The following is a 10,493-nucleotide window of genomic DNA, read 5'->3' on the forward strand; positions in this document are numbered from 1 at the left end:
GAAAAGGAAGAACACAGGGGAGCCTTTTAAGTGGGAAAATACACATTTATCTTCAAAACAGTTCCAGCTTTACTGTGCCTCTTGAAGTTGACTTGGGTGTTATATTCATGGTCGTAGACTGCAGTACTCGCTTTAGTATCATGTTGACATAAAGAAGTGCAAGAGAACTATTGAAATCAATAACTAATACACCAATACACACACATCCTATGTCCCACTCTTCAGGAATACGTGTGGCAGGTGGCAGACGACCAGACGGATGGAGCATGCACACACGCGCGCACACACACACACACACACACACACACACACAGCCCTCACCCCTTGTTCTTTGCTGTAGAAGGAGATTGGTCTCCACGGTGACCAAAGACAAAAAAAGAACAGCTGGCCTCCAGAGAAGAGAGAGACAGAGAAAGGGAGAGGGAGGAAGAGAAAACAGAGAGAGTGAATGAGTTTCGAAAGACGGCACCAGGAGAGAGCGAGAGAGGGGGAGTAGAGGCAGAGAATCGGGAGAGAGTTACTGCAGGAGACTACAGAGAGAGAGAGTAGAAGAGGCAGAGAAACGGGAGAGTTACTGCAGGAGACTACAGAGAGAGAGAGGGTAGAAGAGGCAGAGAAACGGGAGAGTTACTGCAGGAGACTACAGAGAGAGAGAGGGTAGAAGAGGCAGAGAAACGGGAGAGAGTTACTGCAGGAGACTACAGAGAGAGAGAGGGTAGAAGAGGCAGAGAAACGGGAGAGAGTTACTGCAGGAGACTACAGAGAGAGAGAGGGTAGAAGAGGCAGAGAAACGGGAGAGAGTTACTGCAGGAGACTACAGAGAGAGAGAGGGTAGAAGAGGCAGAAGACGAGTGCAGCATTAGAAAGTGAACACAGACTTTTAAAGAGAGGAAAACTGTTGTGAAGACAGACAGACTGACAACCCAGTGAACTACAGATACAGAGACGTCAAAGGACAAAAGACAATATTTTAGTCCAACTGGAAAACTGGAGCAAGTTAATAATTAGGTGAAGAGCCAGAACAGCGGAGATGAGACCACACGAACGAGAGGAGTAAGAAGACGGGGAGGGTGAAAGAGAGAGAGAAAAGACAATCGATCCCAGAGCTTTGGGAAACCATTAAGTTGTTTGTGTTTTTATTTTGCTTTGATGCTGTTTGTCAGTGTTTTTAATGAACATTTGAGAAACTTTGGGAGAAGTAGATCCAATCTGTACTGAAGTTGGAGAGATGAACTTGCCAAACTCCGCATGTAAACTCATTCACTCCAAAGGTAAGATTTGTGATACAGTAAAGTTGCCCTGTCAGTGATGTTTTGTTGTTTATGTGTATATAATTTACACTCATGTCTATTAGACATGGAGAAGCTGTTGTTAAGTAATAGGAGAAAACATAGTGGGTGAAAATTGTTTGTTTCTTTGTTTGTTACATAAAAACTTCAACATTGCAGATATTCAAAGTTAAAGTAGGCTTTCAGCGACACCTTTAGGGCCTCTTCAGACATTCACATAGATAACACAAATCAGGAGAGGAGGAGAGGGGACAAGGACAGACAGATAAGGGGGAGACAGAGAGAGACAGAGTGGTGGGAGACAGAGAGAGAGGGGGGGGCGATACAGAGAGACAGAGTGGGGGGAGACAGAGAGAAGGGGGAGATAAGGGGAAGACAGAGAGAGACAGAGTGGCGGGAGACAGAGAGATACAGAGTGGGGGGAGACAGAGAGAGAGGGTGAGATAAGGGGAAGACAGAGAGAGACAGAGTGGGGGGAGACAGAGAGAGAAGGGGGAGATAAGGGGGAGACAGATAGAGACAGAGTGGGGGGAGACAGAGAGGGTGAGATAAGGGGGGAGACAGAGAGAGACAGAGTGGGGGGAGACAGAGAGAGAGAGGGGGGCGATACATAGAGACAGAGTGGGGGGAGACAGAGAGAAGGGGGAGATAAGGGGGAGACAGAGAGAGACAGAGTGGCGGGAGACAGAGAGATACAGAGTGGGGGGAGACAGAGAGAGAGAGGGGGGCGATACATAGAGACAGAGTGGGGGGAGACAGAGAGAAGGGGGAGATAAGGGGGAGACAGAGAGAGACAGAGTGGGGGGAGACAGAGAGATACAGAGTGGGGGGAGACAGAGAGAGAGGGTGAGATAAGGGGGAGACAGAGAGAGACAGAGTGGGGGGAGACAGAGAGAGAAGGGGGAGATAAGGGGGAGACAGATAGAGACAGAGTGGGGGGAGACAGAGAGGGTGAGATAAGGGGGGAGACAGAGAGAGACAGAGTGGGGGGAGACAGAGAGAGAGAGGGGGGCAATACATAGAGACAGAGTGGGGGGAGACAGAGAGAAGGGGGAGATAAGGGGGAGACAGAGAGAGACAGAGTGGTTGGAGACAGAGAGATACAGAGTGGGGGGAGACAGAGAGAGAGAGGGGGGCGATACATAGAGACGGAGTGGGGGGAGACAGAGAGAAGGGGGAGATAAGGGGGAGACAGAGAGAGACAGAGTGGGGGGAGACAGAGAGATACAGAGTGGGGGGAGACAGAGAGAGAGGGTGAGATAAGGGGGAGACAGAGAGAGACAGAGTGGGGGGAGACAGAGAGAGAGAGGGGGGCGATACATAGAGACAGAGTGGGGGGAGACAGAGAGAAGGGGGAGATAAGGTGGAGACAGAGAGAGACAGTGGGGGGAGACAGAGAGAGATGGGGGAGATAAGGGGGGAGACAGAGAGAGTAGAGTGGGAGAGAAACAACAGAGATCAGGTCATTCTTCAGAGTAACCCTGGCAGGTGGTTGAGACACGCCTTAACAATCAGCTGAAGAGGCCCCCTCCAACACACACACACACACACACACACACACAAAACAGAGACACACACAAACACAAACACACAGAGAGAGAGAGAGAGAGACACACACTTAATCACAGTTCCCTCCTTCACTATGCTTTGAGGCAAATAAAGCAAAATGATGGAACACTTAACAATGAAGGGAATACAACCAATTGATTGTATCAGAGGATAGTGAATCATGAAACAATAAGGGAGATCACAAGACCAATCTGCCCGGACAGAAACAGACCACAGGGACAGACCACAGGGACAGACCACAGGGACAGACCAGACCACAGGGACAGACCACAGTGACAGACCAGACCACAGGGACAGACCACAGTGACAGACCAGACCACAGGGACAGACCAGACCACAGGGACAGACCAGACCACAGGGACAGACCAGACCACACGGACAGACCAGACCACAGTGACAGACCACAGGGACAGACCACAGTGACAGACCAGACCACAGGGACAGACCACAGGGACAGACCAGACCACAGGGACAGACCACAGTGACAGACCAGACCACAGGGACAGACCAGACCACAGTGACAGACCACAGGGACAGACCACAGTGACAGACCAGACCACAGGGACAGACCAGACCACAGTGACAGACCACAGTGACAGACCACAGGGACAGACCAGACCAGACCACAGTGACAGACCAGACCACAGGGACAGACCAGACCACAGGGACAGACCACAGTGACAGACCAGACCACAGGGACAGACCACAGGGAAAGACCAGACCAGACCACAGGGACAGACCACAGGGACAGACCAGACCACAGGGGCAGACCAGACCACAGGGACAGACCACAGGGACAGACCAGACCACAGGGATAGACCAGACCACAGTGACAGACCAGACCACAGGGACAGACCACAGTGACAGACCAGACCACAGGGACAGACCACAGGGACAGACCAGACCACAGGGACAGACCACAGTGACAGACCAGACCACAGGGACAGACCAGACCACAGGGACAGACCAGACCATAGGGACAGACCACAGTGACAGACCAGACCACAGGGACAGACCACAGTGACAGACCACAGTGACAGACCAGACCACAGGGACAGACCACATGGGCAGAAAAGGACGCTGTGCAGGCAGGTTGTTGTTGTACCAGACGTGACAGTGGTGTGCCACACATCACCACAGAATGTGGTCTCAGCCCCTAGCTGCCCTAGCAGCTTCTCACAAACAAATATAATAAGTGATTAGAGAACTAGATAAGTACAAAGATAACGCACACACACACAGTCTTGTACAGCTAACCTTGTGGGGACACACAATTTAGTCACATTCAAAATCCTATTTTCCCTAACACCTAACCCTAAACCGAACCCGAGGTCCTAACCTTTAACGTAAGTCTGACCCTAACACTAATTCTAACCTTAACCCCCTTCATAACCCCCTAGAAATAGCATTTGACCTTGTGGGTACTAACAAAATGTCCCCGGTCGGTCAAATGTTTGTTCGTTTACTATTATTGTGAGGACACACACATTTGAGTCCAGTTTTAGTGTGTGTTGGATAGCCCACACAGAGCAGCTGCTCTAGCTGATGACTGGGGCCAGTCTGAAAGCCCATCCTGAAATAGTACAGGTTATAATTAAACAACAGAATGACTGTTCCAGCTACACCAGGACTCCTTACACCCAGGAAACACAAACACACTGTTTTTTAACCTTCATTTAACTAGGCAAGTCAGTTAAAAACAAATTCTTATTTTCAATGACGGCCTAGGAACAGTGGGTTAACTGCCTTGTTCAGGAGCAGAAAGACATATTCGTACCTTGTCAACTCAGGGATTTGATCTTGCAACCTTCCGGTTACTAGTTCAACACTCTAACCACTAGGCTATCTGCCGCCCCGAACTGTCTATAAATACACACCAACGCATGAAGTAAGTCAGTACACGGATTAGAGGGAGTGGGATGAAATGAAGGAGCATATACTAAATACATATAGTGTGAAATAAATATACATAAAATATATTGATAATATAAATATACATAAAATATATAGTATAATATAAATATACATAAAAAATACAGTATAATATACATATACATAAAATATATAGGATAATATAAATATACATAAAATATATAGGATAATATAAATATATAGTATAATATAAATATACATAAAATATATAGGATAATATCAATATACATAAAATATGTAGTATAATATAAATATACATAAAATATATAGGATAATATAAATATACATAAAATATATAGGATAATTTAAATATACATAAAATATATAGGATAATTTAAATATACATAAAATATATAGGATAATATAAATATACATAAAATATATAGGATAATTTAAATATACATAAAATATATAGTATAATATAAATAAAATATATAGTATAATATAAATAAAATATATAGTATAATATAAAGATACAAAACATATATAGTATAATATAAATATACATACAACATATAGTATAATATAAATATACATAAAAGATAGTATAATATAAATATACATAAAATATATAGTATAATATAAATACACATAAAATATATAGTATAATATAAATATACATACAACATAGACGACGGAAGGTAATTGTAGAGCGTTCAGTACAAATTGCATAGTGGACTGGAAGGGTTAGGGTGTGGTTGAAGGGCTATTTTGTCCAGGGTGAGTTCGATACGAACACATAATAATGTGTCTTCACCTAAATACGTCAAAGGAAACACTGAAAAGTGTTCAGAGTAACATATGTCAGAGATTATAGATGTCTTACAGGAAAGTTCTTACAGGAAGTATGTGTGCCTAAAGTATGTGTGTGTGTGTGTTCATATGAACAAACTTGTATGTATTGAAGAAATGCATCAAACCTCTAATTCTGTCCATGTCTTTGTATCGTTTTCTCCTGTACGTTACAATAAGTTTGACCAACATTACCCTCTGTATATGAGACCTGACCAGGCCAAGGGGAAATCCAAAATGGAGGTGAGGGAGGAGGTGTTGGACATCCTGAATAAGGTGTGGACTAAACTACAGAACCTCCCTCAGGCCAACTCATTGGAGCTGGGGGCGTTCTTCATCATCATCCTGTTCGTCGGTGAGTCTAGGCACATTCCACGTCCGTAGGCCTCAACCCTTAGACACCTCTGGTAGATCTGAAAGAGGAAATGCCTGTAAGCATTATGGTGTTATCTCCACTTAGCCAACCGCCTGTCAATGGAGGTCTTATTGTTTTTCATTATGTTGTTATTGGCCGGATTACCGACTGGGCCCCAGTGGCCCCCGAGCCTCCAGAGGGGCCCCCATTGATTTTTATTTTTTAATGTCTGAGTCATTGATAGCATAGGAGCACGTCATAAAAGCCATGGCAACACAAGTTCACTTTAAAATGAATAAGCAGTCAGATCAGTGATATCGGATTGTTTCTATTTTAACTGGGTGAAACCACATGAGTTGAATTACAGTGATCACAGCAACACTAATGTAATCAGTAATCACATGTATCATGTGACATTTCAATCTGTTATTGGCAGAGCAACAAGTTAGTCTCTGTTTACATAATAATGTCATGAAGCTAAATCTCTCTCTCTCTCCTTCCAGCTACATTCTTGTTTATTATTGTGCTGTCCTGCGTTCGCTGCTGTTGCTGTGGAAAGCTTAAATCCCGAGTCCAGCCCTTACAGTCTGTCTGAGGAGGAGACATTGGCCCAGTTACAATACGTAGAGCATTTAAGGAAGGGAGGAAACAGCAATCCCAGGGAAGAACCAAATGAGAACCAACGAAGTATTAGAATCGCCTGGACAATGTAGCTTGGATGGGACAGACAGACTGCTCTGCAACCAGCCTGAGGAATCTGTGTGTGTATAAAGACTGATGAGCAATGGCCAACTCATTAAGACTATATAGCAATAGCTTTAAACAGACAATGACACTCTATAAACAGAGAACTGTGAACATTGCTTCTGTGCTGTTGTTCTGTCTGAGGACACAAACCACTCTGAGGTTGAAAGACCCACCCAAGTTTTATCCTGCTTTCTCATGTGATTTAACCTGGAAGAGCCGATAGGTGTTTAAGTTGTGTGTTTTGTAGGTCTATAGAAGGAAGCATAAAAACAACTCCCTCAGATTTCAATCTTGTTGTGTTTAATAAAGTTGTTTCTATGTCCAGAATGTAAAACCCATCTCTGTTCTCCTTCAAGACGACCCTATAGAAAAAGTGCTGAAGTTCCGAACTTGTTTTTGTGTGGCTGTTTTCCAGTGGAAAAGACAGGACAGTCATATAGACAGTGCCCTCTGCTGGTGCAATGAGCACAATACATTTACGCAACTGGTATAATTGGTGGGCGCTTATACAGTATCTGTCCCATTTCACACATGTTCATTATATTGTTTAGTTTTTTTGCATATCCCAACTGCCCCAGAGAGTGGGGTGACCCACTATCAATGGCAATCCTGGAACAATTAGGGTTAAATGCCTTGGGCAAAGACAGATTTGTCACCTTGTCACCTCTGGGATTTGAACTAGTGACTACTGGCCCAGTGCTCTAACCTCTAGGCTGCCTGCCACCCCTGCAAAAAGTGTTGTACATTATTGATGCAGTGTTGTAGAAATAGTAGTAATATTTGTTGCCTAACAGATGGCAAATCGTGATTATCATTAGTTATACTGTTACTGTACCATCACCGATTGATTGTACATCAATCATTTGGAGTGAAACAACCTGTGTTTTGGGATTATATTCATCTGTAGTTGTCATTTGAGGAGCAACAAGTTTAGCTTTACTTAATGTTTAAGTGCAAATAAAACATAGTACGTTAAAGAATGAAAAAAATTACATTGTGATTATTCTTGTTATTAATACATTGTGTCAACAGTTAAAACCTTGGGAATGTAACACTCCAATACCTGGCTGATCCTATGTCATATCTAATTTTCCATCTATAAAACGACAAAGATTCCATCTTTATACTGGCCCACCCTATCCCTGATACATTCACTTCAGGTGCCAGTAACCGTGCCACTCAGCGGTGTAGTGTATTGTGCAGTAGAGCATACCTTATCAGACCTTGTAGCACAGTCTCGGGCCTCACCTCCGATAGAGTCAATATTGTCGGTAAACATTAACCCAGCTGGACCTCTCTCTCCTACTGCGTCACATATTGAAAGCGCTCACAACAAGAGAACTAGTTACGGTCACTGATTAGGCTTTCGGAATCAAGTGGAATCGAGAGAGAAAAATCCAGTTGGAGTTGAGAGTGAGTAAATGAGCGTACCTCACAGGATACCAAGACTCTCACACTAAAGAAGATCTTCTAGGGTCTGAAGTGGAGGGTTTATTTGGTATACAGATGCAGGGTTGGACCAGCTATTGAGTTACTAACAGAGCCCTATACATCCAGAACCCAGGTCTCACAAACTGTATTTACTGTATCCATCGCTGAGAACATTGAGAGATGGCTCTGGAAAGGTGAGTCATTGATTGGAAACTTGTTGATTAACAGATTTACATTTATATTTTACATTTTAGTAATTTAGCAGATGCTCTTATCCCGAGCAACTTACAGTCAGTGCATTCATCTGAAGATACTGTAGCTAGGTGGGACAACTGCTTATCACAGTCATAGTCAGTACATTTTTCCTCAATAAAGGAACTACCAGCAAAGTTAGAGCTAGTAAGAAAGAAAAATAATGAACAGATCTGTAACATGAAGGAAAGCCTTGTTGTTCCTGTACATAAATCCTACTGCCAGCAGGTTACAATGTGAAACAAACATCGGTGGAATTAAAGGAAAAGTTGTGTATCTTTAAAACTGTCATTTGTTGTTCTATGAAAGAGCTGGTCGAACAAATCTGAAGAAATCTTCTAAATGGGCTTTCCCTGGATAATTTCAACTAAAAATACAACAAAACAACTTTGTACACCACTTTATTTCCTGACCCTTACCTCTGACCCCGTCCTCTGACCCCTATACCCGACCTCTTTCGTCTGACCCCTACCTCTGACCCATACCTCTGACCCATACCTCTGACTTTTCATTCCCACTGTAGTGTTCCAGACCGCCCTGACCCGGCAGGGTCACCAGAGGACTGGGTCCAGTGGGCTGTGCAGCGCCTGCAGATGGAGCCCTGGGCGTTGGGGGGCATTGTGGTCATAGGGCTGTTCCTGCTGATGATCCTGGCCCTGGTGGTCTTCGCTCTAATATATGGCTGTTGCTGCTCACCTGGAGGGGGGAAGAGGAGGATGAAGAAGGGGGTGCTTTAGAGAAGTGTGTCCCACTCTCCATGACTGTTCTACGGCCATTTAGATTTTCTGTACCCCCTACGTCTACGATGACTTTTCCAAAAGAAAAGACGGTGCAAAAAAAGCTTCCAGCCCAAGCATTATTAATGGGACCATCATTTAAACAAACACGCTGAGGAATGTCTGAATTGGCAAGTAATTCGATCAAGTCAAGGCAATAACGTTCATAAATTGATCATAAGTATTTGATTATGAAAATGTGCTGTTTGATTATAATTAAATGTTGAAACTTTAAATGAATCCTTTCAGTAAATTGATTTGTGTATTTGATTATGAAAATTTGCTGTTTGATTATAATTATTGTTGAAACTTTAAATGAATCCTTTCAATAAAAAACTATATGCATGCGCATATCAAAAGCGATGCTGAAAGTGACGTTGTCGTGTATAGCAGAGCCAGGATGAGTCACAAGATGGCGGTATGCCAGAATGGACTTGGAGATGGAGTCATTGAGGTTGGTAAGAAGGCGGGCAGGAGAAGAAAAAAAGGAAGAAAGTGGAACATATTAAGAGTAAATATGGAGTGCTGCAGAAGGAAATTGAACATGAATTAACTGTGGTGTCAGGTGCGGTAAAGAACACAGAGTTTAAGGCTTGTCCCGATGGTGATAAAGATGTTTTGTGCCCAGTAGGAGTGAGATTTTTGGAGAGAATGGATCCTAGCCTTCTGGCTGATCCATATGTGGTATCAGGTTGGGTGGAGAAGAGGTTGGGGAATGTTGGGTAGGTGAAAGTGACTTTTTTGTGTCTCCGCCGTTAAGGGCGCTCTGCACCACAGGTCTGGGGACTGTGACTTGCTTTCCTCTCTGGAGCAGGGCGCCTTTGAAAGGAGTGATAACTGGTGTGGCGTTAAGTGTTGATGAGGGCCAACTGAAGTTGAAGATTCCCGGTGTCTGTGACACCTGCCATTTGATGTGACGCAGACCCAGTGTAGAGCGTGGTGAATCAGAGAAGACACTGTCTGTACTATTGATGCAGAGTTTTTACCAAATAAAGTCAAGTTAGGATGTGTGTGTTAGAGCTTTTGTCCCAAACCCATTACGGTGTTTTAGATGTCAAGTTTATGGTCATGTGGCAGCAGTGTAGTAAGGAGATTCCTAGATGTGATAAGTGTGCAGGAGGACATGAGACAAAGGAATGTGTAGTATCGTTGGAAAAAGTTGTGTGTTTTAGCTGTGGGGGTATCAATGGTGCTGGAGATCAGAGGTGTCCGGTGAGAGAAAGGCAGGTTGAAGTTGCCAGGATCAGAATAGTGCAGAAGGTGTCCTATGCTGAGGCAGTGAAGAGAGCAGTTAAGGAAGATGGGTCCAGGGTGAGGGATCATAAGAAGATCCCTGGGAGTAGAGTGATA

At 44.0% G+C, this 10,493-nt stretch overlaps 2 long non-coding RNA genes across 2 annotated transcripts; both read left to right on the forward strand.

Moving 5' to 3' along the window:
- Positions 1-398: 398 nt before the first annotated feature.
- On the forward strand, positions 399-7,753 carry LOC106578869 (uncharacterized). Its single transcript, XR_001322531.3, has 3 exons — positions 399-1,271; positions 5,763-5,937; positions 6,441-7,753. It is a non-coding gene; the product is annotated as an uncharacterized LOC106578869 (long non-coding RNA).
- A 265-nt stretch (positions 7,754-8,018) lies between these two features.
- LOC106578884 (uncharacterized) lies at positions 8,019-9,379 on the forward strand. The gene is made up of 2 exons (XR_001322540.3): positions 8,019-8,309; positions 8,891-9,379. It is a non-coding gene; the product is annotated as an uncharacterized LOC106578884 (long non-coding RNA).
- The last annotated feature ends 1,114 nt before the right edge of the window (positions 9,380-10,493 follow it).

The sequence above is a fragment of the Salmo salar genome, chromosome 19, assembly GCF_965601325.2.
Source record: "Salmo salar chromosome 19, fSalSal1, whole genome shotgun sequence".
In the NCBI taxonomy this organism is placed as follows: Eukaryota; Metazoa; Chordata; class Actinopteri; order Salmoniformes; family Salmonidae; genus Salmo; species Salmo salar.